We start from the raw sequence: 11565 nt of genomic DNA on the forward strand, positions 1-11565 counted from the left end.
TCTGGCGCTAAATCGGGGGCGCTACAACGGGGTTTGACTGTATATTCCTAGCATAAAGAAAGAACCATGTTATATCCTTAGAAGATAGTGTTCGGAGATTCTGCTGTTAGAGGACCAACTATTATCTGAAAAAAAAAGTTTCAAAAAATAATGTTATTAAAATTCTTTATACTCTTAAATTGAACAAGGACCTAGAACTAATAATTGATGCTAAAAATAGTCTCGATCTAAAGGCTGATGACTTTCTTCTTTTGGGCTTGTCGAAAGGCAAGATGCACAAAAGTAAACGTCGGGCAATCGAACAATTGAAAGACGCATACGAGGTCTGTTCAAAAAGTATCCGACCATAATTTTTCGTGCATCAGCCAATGAAGCTAGGGAAGCGTGGTTTGATGCACGTATGTGGGCAATTCTAGTGTACATGCTCGAATTTTTTTCCCTGTCTGCATAAGGTGCCCGTCGCTACCAGACCGCCGATGAGTGAGGAAGTGTAAGCGAGTTCCGTCGTATTTTCGTTTTTGATAAAATTGTAGGAAAACTTGAACAACGCTACCGCATTAATTGTGATGGAGATGCCAATTGCGACGCAGAACCTCTTGGTAGTACTCCTTGGTGATGGTTGTGCCCGTGCGCTGCGTACTCGTGATATATCATGCCCCTGGAGTCAAAGAAAACGGTCAGCACGACTTTGAAATTGCATCTCTTGAAGACCGAATCATCAGTCAAAATGGAATGAACGGATTCAATGCTAAAGCTCGCCTCGTCTGCAAATTCTCTGATGGTGATTTGATTATCCTGCATATCCAGAGTCCTTACTTAGTCAATAACGATCTCATTTCTGGATGGTGAGAGCCTACCACTATATGCTTCACTCTCCATTGATGTGCGACCATCTTTGAAGAGGTTGTACCACTCCTTTATCAGTATGGTGTCCATTTCTTTATCTCTGAAGGTCTGTTGAATCTTGCAGATTGTTTTCACTCGGGAATCACCAAGCTTCACACAAAATTTAATGCAGTAGCGTAGAGTTCAAGTTTTTCCTGCCATTTTGTCAAAAATGAAAATGCGACGGCAAACACTTACACTTCTTCATTCATCGGCAATCTGCCGGCAACTGGCAACTTCTACAGGTAGATAAAAATTCAACCATGCGCACTAAGACAACACCTACTAGAGAATTTTCTAGTGGGTGCTGACTAAGATCGTTTACATATACGTGCACTAAAACATGACTCTCTAGCTTCGTTGGTTTACGCACGAAAAACTAAGGTTGGATACTTTTTGAACAAACCTTGTATGCCTAGACATTCCAGCGAGCCGAGAGTTTAAATTAACGTTGACAGCGTGGAAAACGATTCAGATTCTGGGGAAATGCATTTCACTGTACTTAGATGCAAAAGTAGGCCTTTTTTTAAGGATAAGTTAGAAAATAGATTATGTTTTGCATCGATGAAAATAAGATTATACAAATTTTGAAGTCATTACCTCCATAACATAAATTTTTATGTAAGATAATTGGCGGTCCCTAGCGAGAGAATCACTCTGTACTTCAACGAAATATGGCAACATCGATTATATAGAATTTATAAGTTTTAGAATCTTCCTAAAATACAAATTCGAATCACCACCTTGTGGCAATATTATTAGCAGGGGTGACTCTTGAATATATTAACATACTTTTCCCATTTTAGAAAGAAAAAAAAAATTGGAAAAAGGGCAAAAAGTTGTAATAGGTGTAACATGGGAATAAAGTACCAACGAGTCTTTTTCTAGTCATTTAAAAGATAGAGATACCTATATGCTTTCGCTCAATGAAATAAGAAATGGGGTTTTATATGAAAATGTCATTTTTGTATGTTTGTGTGATCATATATAACACTATGTTAAAAAGTTATTTATTCTATCGTAACATGCATCAATGCCGGAAACGTGACTCAAAAATGAGCAACAATTCTGGAATATAATGATCTTTTTTAATTCTATTAAACGTGTTTTTATTAATTGTTATGTAATTATATCCCATTACGTTCCGTAATCATGTAAACGAGAATAAAAACCTTAAGATTGTTGATGATTTTGAATGTGTTTTTTTTGTTACTCATCTTCATACTTCATTCTCACGTTTGAGCGAGGAAAAATCATTTTTTTTTTTTGTTTGTTTTCATTATTTTCATTGTTGATATCGATTGTCTGAAAGTTATTTATTCACAATAAATATGTATCATCAATGTATGATATGTGTTACTGTAAAATATGCTTTGTTTAATAAAGTATTGATTGCTTAAAACGATGCTTTGATATCATTTACTTTGAAATTACAAGTGTTTGTTAGGAATCAATAATTGTATGGAAATGAAAGGTTCAAATTCAGCTTCGAAAGTGCTCTGAGTAGAAAAAAAATTTCAAGTGTATTCAATAAAAAGTTTCATGCTTAAATTTACATAATAAATGTCTGTAAATTTAAGCATGTCTGTAGCTTCAAAACATCAACTATAAATGCAGTTGTACTCATTAACAAGTAGATTTAGAAAAAAAGAAGCCACTTTTTTTTTAAACAATTGATCCTTGAATAACGAATAATACACAACAAATGATTTTCTATTGTTCGATCTGATAAGAATAAATATTACAGAAGAATTTATTGTTCCACTGATTTTATCCCTTTCACACCCAAGCATTCGTTTTTTGGAATTTTCAAAATGTTTTTGCATTTTGATACTTGAAAAATGCATTGAAAACGTAAATGTCATCAGATCTTTATTTTTTCAATTTTTTTCTTAATTTTCAATTTTTATTCTTTTATTCGTGAAGAAACAATTCAATTCGTTCAAGTTTTTTCAGCCAAGATGAAACATTCATCGTCACATAATTTTTTTTTGAATTTTATTGCTAAATGATATGTAATAAATCACACTTATCCCACAGAAGCACTTTCTCCTGGAGAAGTCATGTGAAAAAACCCTGAAATTTCAACTTTAAGTACCGCCCTCTGATGAAAGCCCTAAAAGTTTATATTCACCATATTCCTAACTCAAAACTTACACAATCCTTTTACGGCTTAACTCCCTGAGATCAAAAGAAAGATTTCTACAGTGAGAAAAAGAAACCGACATATTTGTGGTACCAGGGTCTGAAAGCGTTATATGAACGTAAAAACTGAAACAATTCAAACCGCTTAAATTTTCAAGGGAAATACTTTTTTTTACCGATGACTCTTTTGAAAACAAAGTAGTAAAAACATAGATTTTCGATTAAAGGTCTAATACAAAACAGCAATAATAATGAGAGGAAGAATTTTCAATAGCGTCTCTCAAAATAAAATTACCGGGCCTTTTTTATCGATTAATTAATGGCTGCACATTTTATATCACTCAAAAATTTTCAATGAACCAATTTCTATTGGATTCTTGGAAATGCTTTTGAGACGCTTGTCTTCGCCTTGTCAATTAAATCTTCGCCTTACGTTACTTCTTTTATTCAGCAACCAATCGCAGGTGCGGATCACGCACAGAAAGCTTAAATTATTACTCTGCTTAGATGGGTTAATCCTTTTCTCCGTCGCCATAATTTTGAGTGTAAATTCCAGTCTTTCCTCCGTGCATTCCAACTTCTATCGCTTCGTACTTGCTTTGCGGCCATAACTCAAGTGCAGTACTGTCATCTATACGCTTTCGTGGTTTAATGCATACGAGAATCACATATACTAGACTCTGTCGCTATAAGTAACACCATTTATATATAAAAAATATATACTTAAAAAAAAAAGTAAATAACTCGGGATAAAATTGAAATATTTGAGATTTACATTTCATATTTCCAGGAAAACCGGATTGTATTAAGTATTACAGTGAAATTTTGCTACAACGATTCTCGATATTTTTTCGAATCTTGCTTGAAATTGTCTATACTCTAATGTTAAACTCCTCTCGATACAACGATATTCTTACTAAGATAAATCTCTCTATAACTATATTTTTTGGGGGAGATTGCAAAACTGTTACAATGAACATCAAAATCACCTTCAATATATATTTCCAAATTCCTCACTGCCATCCTTTTGCACTAGTTACTATCCAAAAGTGTTAATGACGTTGCCGTGAAGCTACTTTCTGCGTAGTAGCCAAAAGTGTTGTGATGGAAGCTATTTTACTATTTTGGAGTTTCTTACTGCCGGATAAATGATTATAAATGCATTTTATGGTGGTACTAACAACGCCAATTCAGAAGAGATGCCAACAACATCATAAATTAAAAGGTGCGTGATGATAATGCTACCTTTTGACGGAACGATAATCCCTCTACAACGTTATATTTTCTTGGTCCGCATAGTATCGTTACATCGAGATTTCACTGTGTGTATAACATTTAATTAATTTGTTTCAAGCCCATGAAAGATGGACGTCTTTTAAGCCTTTTTAAAATGTTAAACATTCGTTCGTTTAAAGACAAACTCTGCACTGTTCACACCCATAAAACGTATTTTTTTTACAAATACGGATAAAAATAGCTGCTGTTACGATATTTTCAATTGAAACAATACATCATCACAGCAATTTAATTAATTAGAGTGAATTTATTAATTAGTTAGAAAGGGTGGAACATATGCAGTTTTTCTTTTACTTTACTGTTATCCATAAACTGATAAAATACTGCTTAGCAAAGTTGAATTGTTATTACCTAGAATTTTATTTCCAATACCCTCAATTTGGTGCGATTTTATAAATCTGTAAACACGTGAAATTTCATCAACTTTAAAAAAATGACACCGACAAGGGATCAACTCTTTCTAGATTAAAAACAAAAGTATTGTACTTATATAGCCGTAATTCATACTGAAAAGACACTAATAGATGTAATTTGTGAAATACCAAAAAATTAAATAAATAAATAAATAATAAATTGGTATATTGGGTATTTTTTTTACCATGTACTTTCAAATATACGCAAGGTCATAGAGAGTTAAGGTCATATATTTTATTAATTAAGCAATGCTGAATATATAATGTGAGATACTTGGAATGTGAACAGGTATTTTATATCATACCTGTAATGAAATTTTTTTTCCAATATATAAACAGGTATAAATTTTATTTCCGTTCACTAGTCATATTATTGAATAAAAATTGTCTATTAGCAATAACTAGAACAAGTTTACAAACGAAATTTTAATTTTTAAAGAAATAATGGATCTTTTTAGATTTTGAAATACGTAAAATATTGTGATCGAAATGCCAACTACCTTTACATTTAAATCGATGAAAGTTAATTTGATTTATAAAATTAAAAGTATATTTTCATTTTTTTTGCTTCAACCGCTTATAGAAAACATAACATGTTGTATTATCCAGCGCTGCCAAATTTCATTTACTGCAGCAAACTTATGTTTCAGAAGACGATAACTTACATTTATATAAGAAGATAAATAAGAAGTAGATCAATATTGTTTTGGTTGAAAAACTAGATCTATACTATGCTTTTTTAATTATACGTGATATGTGAAATTCCTTGGGTTCGAAGGAAAGAAATGAGGCCAGTCTTTTTCACAAAATCCAACAGATTTCATTGGTAAAATATTTCGATTTAATTTCAAACAAAATAAAATGACAAAACTTCTGCAAGCTTTTTTACTGGAAAAGTTTTACAGATAACGATGCCGCATGCCTTACATTTTTTACTTTACTTGTCACCCATAAATGTGACTCTTGATCTTTAAGACAGCTTTATCACTGCCTTTCGCTATTTTATCGAATATCTAACATTACACACTATCTAGGTGGTAGAACTTTGCTCGATAAAAATATCGATCACAACGCATGCTATAAAGAAAACATGTTGACCCTCATAAACGATATATAAAAAATTGGTAAATCCAAAATTTTTCCATCATTGGCGATTGTTTTTTTTTTTTTTTTTTTTGTTCTTTCCAAGGTGATGTTTGTGCAGACGTTAGTAGGATATTTTGGATGTATTATGCTTTCGCTTACGTTATTAGGATTTAACAGCTTTGGAAAACTATAGCAAAAAGACAAGAAAGATATCATGGAGAGAGTTCAAGTCGAACGCCACGCTTGCCGAATGATGAATCGTTACAGCATCATATGCAGTTAGGATTTACTTTGTTTGAACATTGTCGAAATTACTTTGCGTTTTTGAAGCGATACTAGTGATTGTCCTTCGCTACGGTGTTGCAAAAATGAACTCTTATTCGATAAAATATCCACATTCGGCGTTTACTTAATGTACTTCGGTGATCTATTGTTGGTTCAGATTCTTTAGAAAACTCCGAAACTTTCCGACTTTTCATCAAAGAGGAGCCTGTATTACATGCATTGTATTTCATCTTATGATCATATGATATGCGTCGTTTTTGGTTTCAATTTACGAAGTTTTACCTACACAAGAGCAGTGGGGTGCGCGTAGTTTATACACACAAATAAAAAAGCGAATCTTAAACGATTAAATGTCCATATAGGGTTGTAACTAGATTTTGAAGGACCTGTTATTCGATTTGCTTAAATAGCAGGCAAAAATCATATACTCGTACATACGATGCTAATTATAATGATATGAAGCAATTTTGAAAAATTATATCACACAGCAATTCTTTTAAACCATCAATATAGAATACTATACAAGTAGGTTTATGAATAACAAGCGTAGGCGTGTGTGTGTATTTCCGTCTTAAAAGGGGTAAACAATTTCACAGACATTCATCGTGATATTGAATGTTAGTGTCATTATCAATAAAGGAAGATAGATTAAAGTATCATATATCAACTCATTGCTGACATTGATGAACAACTTGACGGTGTTTATTAAACACTTGTAAGAATTACGGTTATTAATCCGTGAGAAATATTAATTTTTCTTCAAATGCAGTCATATTTGAGGAAATGAATATCAGATGAATAATTTGTGGATTAGTGTTTGATCTTGCCTTAGACACTTATACGAAGAAATGCCACAACACAAATATTTATATAAAGTTTATAAATATATATACTATAAATGTTTCACGAGTAAATAGTAGGTTTCCAGATGTATTGTATATTACGGTAAACGTGATAAATCGGTAACTATGCAGAATCTCCAGCTATCATGCATTATTACCAATCGTCTAAGTTTGATAAATTCCATTGCATGTACCGACGATTATGAATTATTCCCAAATGGAGTTGGCAAGTTTGATAAGTATGGAAAAAGACATGCAGAAATATCACTTTACTTCAACAACTCAACTTAATGCCCGTACGTGATGCCTGCATTGACCAGCAAAATTAAAATATGTGTGAAGAAAGGTAGAAAAATAAATTTTTCCATCTGCCTTGTTCATGTTGGTTTTTCGTACAGTTTTTATCAACATGTGCAAACACAAACGACATTACCGATCGAATTCGTCACCTTAGACCAGGGGTTCTCAAAACGTGTTTAGTGGTTTAAAAGCTAGCTGTTTAGGGGTTCTCAAACTATGCACCGCGGCGACCTGGTGTGCCTCAAACCTCGGTCATACACTGTAACTAATACTACATACCAATACTAACCACACTGTAACCGTAATTCTAACAAATATTTTTAAAAGAGATTATTTGTTAAACTGCTCTGGAGAGCCGTGGAGAAAGGGGCGCCGCGGGTAAAAAATCTGAGACCCCCCCCCCCCGCCATAGACCAGTGTTTCTCAACAGCCGGGCCGAGAATGATTCATCATTTCATTTTTCCCTATCAGTCATGTTTATGACCGGGCTTTTTACTCAAAAATAGAAATCTACCGGGCAGCGGGCTTCCAAAGGTTAAGAACCACTGTTCTGGACAGAGTATTTTGAGTATAATGTCTGGAAAATGTAAATAAGTGATTGAATATTTATCATATTTATCAATATGAGCCGGGGATAATAATAATCAGCGGCAAAAGTCGTAAATGCAATGAAATTGATCAAACTTACCAAAATGGTCTGTGATTATGTGTATTTATATGGTCTGGAATTATCACATTTAGGCGCGCGCGCGTGTCTGTAACATATACAGCACTTCAACAATTGAAGTAGCTGGTTTTGGTGCAGCTGTTAGAGTCCTACTTTAATGTCAAATATATACCGATAACGTGAAAATATCACCATTGAAAACAGGGAAAAGTTATGGGTAGCATTTCTGCCTGTGTCCGAATGATGTATCGATTCCGAACTTCTCCCGCGAATAGAAAAATTAGGAAGTCGTTACTAATAAGACCCTTTTACAGAAGACGATTTATAATCTTTCCATAACCCAGTGATTACAGATCAGAGGCTAAATGCAATGATCAGTTCTTTGACCATTACAAGCTATTCTTTCTACTTGTCAATTTGAGGAATTGATCCCGTACATTTATAGCTGCTGTGTGGTTTATTGGTACGGTTTCTCTTTCTGTCTCTTTTCTCTTTTTATTAGTTTCTAGAACTTGTGTGGTATATATCTGCTCGTTTTTTAGTGTCACCAGACGCACATACTTCTCGTAGAAAAAATATTGACAAGATGTTTTCAAGAAACAATAGCGTTTTGTGATTTTGAAAGCGGGTGAAAAAAATATAAATAATCAGTTGTAAGTTATCAAACTAAATGAAAATTGCATAGTGCAACAATTATGATGAGATTATGGGAATGATTCATAATACTTAATAACGCGATACGAATTAGTTATTCATGTCTTCTTGTTTGAATGTGTGATTTTAAATGCTACACTTTTAATACAGAAAGATTATTTCTTAGACAATGCAGGTTCTCGTTATGCATGTGTATACGTTATGCTTGAACAGTGTCATTTCGCTAAAACAACTTTGGTTGTTTCATCAAGCCTTTTTAGGAATGTTGTCTGAAGAGAAATATCTCTAGTTTTGGAAGATTCTTCTCTGTTCCGGGAACTTGAAATTGTGTATTTAACGGATGGATATGTCTAGAAAATGTCTCAGATATCTTCTCACAGTTTATAGAAACATACTTTCTAGGCAACAACAGCTTTATCAATAATTCGAGAGGATTTTTCAGTAGCCACACAAGTGATAGTGTTATTCGCTGAATTTTTCACACACACAATAAATATATTTATTGAAAAAATTAAACACATCCGTATTACCACACATTGGCTAATATACCGGGTGTTTCACGAAGGACCCCGAACTTTGAAAATAAATAACTCGGAAACAGTGATAGATAGAAGCATGAAACCAGTAGTATGTTTATTAAAAAAACCGTTAGAATCTGATACAGAAACCTCAAAAATTTAGTTACAAATTGAGCATATAGATGGCACCGCAGGCGGCATTACCATAAGTAGCCTCCGTATTCCCCCGACCTCACCCCCTGCGACTACTTTCTGTGGGGCACACTGAAGGACAGTGTTTACCGAAACAATCCTTTAACACTCGACGGGCTGGAGGAGGCTATTTGTCAAGCTTGTGCGTCGATTTCCGGTGACACACTACAGAGAGACACTGACAATTTCATTCTTCGTTTGCGACATGTGTGTTTTGTTAAAGGTGCACATTTTGAATCGCTTTTGATGTGAATGCAACGAGGACTGCTTGCATTACCCACTATGTACAGCCTACTTATGTTAATGCCGCCTGCGGTGACATCTATCGGCGCAATTTGTTACTAAAATTTTGAGGTTTCTGTATCAGATTTTCTTGCGGTTTTTTAAATAAACATACCACTAGTTTCATGCTTCTATCTATCACCGTTTCCGAGTTATTTATTTTCAAAGTTAGGGGTCCTTCGTGAAACACCCGGTATCACAATCACAGATACCCTTTGCGCTTAGTTATTATTTATTGTCTTGAAAATTTAATATAGTTTAGCAACGGAACTTCGTGACAGAAATATAATTATGCATGCAAAATCTTGATAATCGTTAAGCATAAATTGTCAACAAAGTTTAACTGGGAAATTCAAACGTGGTGAAGATGAACTTGGCGCTTATCATAAACATTCAATATCAGAAATAAAAAGTTTAGGTTCTATGGCAAATGCATACGAAATCTATAAGCAATGGTGAACGTTACAGATATTTGCTATATTTCTCAGTATACAGTATACATATTACACAAATAGACAAAAATGAGAAACATAATTTGTCATCATCATTGAGATCAATATATGCAGTATTATTTCAGGGAAGAAATACAGAGAAAAAAAAGCCCTCTCTACTACCTGCAAAAATATTTCGTTTTCATCCATTCACTAACCTTTTGATCATCAGATAATAGCTAGCTGACAAATTTTGAGAATAAGCGTGAATTAAAATAATTAAAAAAATATATAAATTCTTGTGTGACTTTTTCAAATTATATAATGCGAAACATATCATCTGGGTCTTAAATATTCAAAATTTACGTTTTTCTTAAATAAATGTAAAATAACATACCCGGCATAAAACTTCAACTGTGGTTTAGTTTTCGGTCTCATTAGAGTTTCGTTTTACTCATTCGGTATTCTGATCAGATCTGTTCCAGTGTTTTATGAGATCCAAACAAATATCGTAACGGCATATGTGGACCCATGCAAGGATCATAAATATTTCTTGTCGGTTTTAGTTTTTTATTTATTTTTGTCTAGAGGAAAAATGTATCACTACATATTCCACATATATAAAATTTCTTCGTGAGCGAGTAAACAGCAATGTGTTGGTGGGAGGCATGCAATATTCACATTTGTAGGGAATATCCTAAAAATGAAGTTTCACATGAAACCATCGACACACTTTTCATGTGCATATGAACAAGAGACATTTATTCAAATTTTACAAACTATTTTCACGCATTCTGTTTCGAATCTTTCTATATTTTACATGTTTAAATAAACACATTTCTATATTTCAACTCCCATCATCAATATACAGTTGAACTTGTTGAGTTCAAAGTTCGATCGAACTGCAGAAAATTCTTAGTATCAAAAACATTAAAAAAACTTTAATTGAATGAGTTATTCCTACATTAAATTAATTAGATAGCTAAGACTAAAAGGAGAGTTTTTGAAAATTCGTATTGTTCAAAAATTTGAATATCACCTTCGAATTCAGAAAGTTCTGTTGTATTTCTAGATATTTTTTCTATGATATCAAAAATTTGAATTGAAATTAAATTAATTAAAAACAATCAAACACGTTAGCGAAAGAATCCAACTGAAAGAAAATGACAATTCCAATAAAATAACATGACAATGAAGCTAGAAGATTTGTGAAGAGGTATTTCGCTTTTCCCTTTTTAATGGATTTTATAAATCTTTCCGAAAACCAAGTTCAATCAGTTTTTTCAAGTTTACATATTTATCTGAAACGCAGGGCCAAAACTATAGGGGCAGGTGGGGGCAACTGCCCTTGGTGGAAAAGTTTAGGGGGCAACAATTTTAGGTGGGAACAAAGAACACTGTCACAAAATTATTATCGAATTTTAAAGTTGTGGGGCTGCCAAAATCCTAGTTACGGCCCAGGTGAAAAACGGACTAATTTTTTTTTTCATTTTATTTTTGCCATGGTTTCATGCATAATGAATTTTTCTATGACTGCACGCTTTGAATACTGCTATCCTTATAAATTAT

Source organism: Pholcus phalangioides, unplaced genomic scaffold, assembly GCF_987345545.1.
Source record: "Pholcus phalangioides strain wild (caught in Gottingen) unplaced genomic scaffold, Ppha-v1.0 ptg000007l_1, whole genome shotgun sequence".
Taxonomy (NCBI): domain Eukaryota; kingdom Metazoa; phylum Arthropoda; class Arachnida; order Araneae; family Pholcidae; genus Pholcus; species Pholcus phalangioides.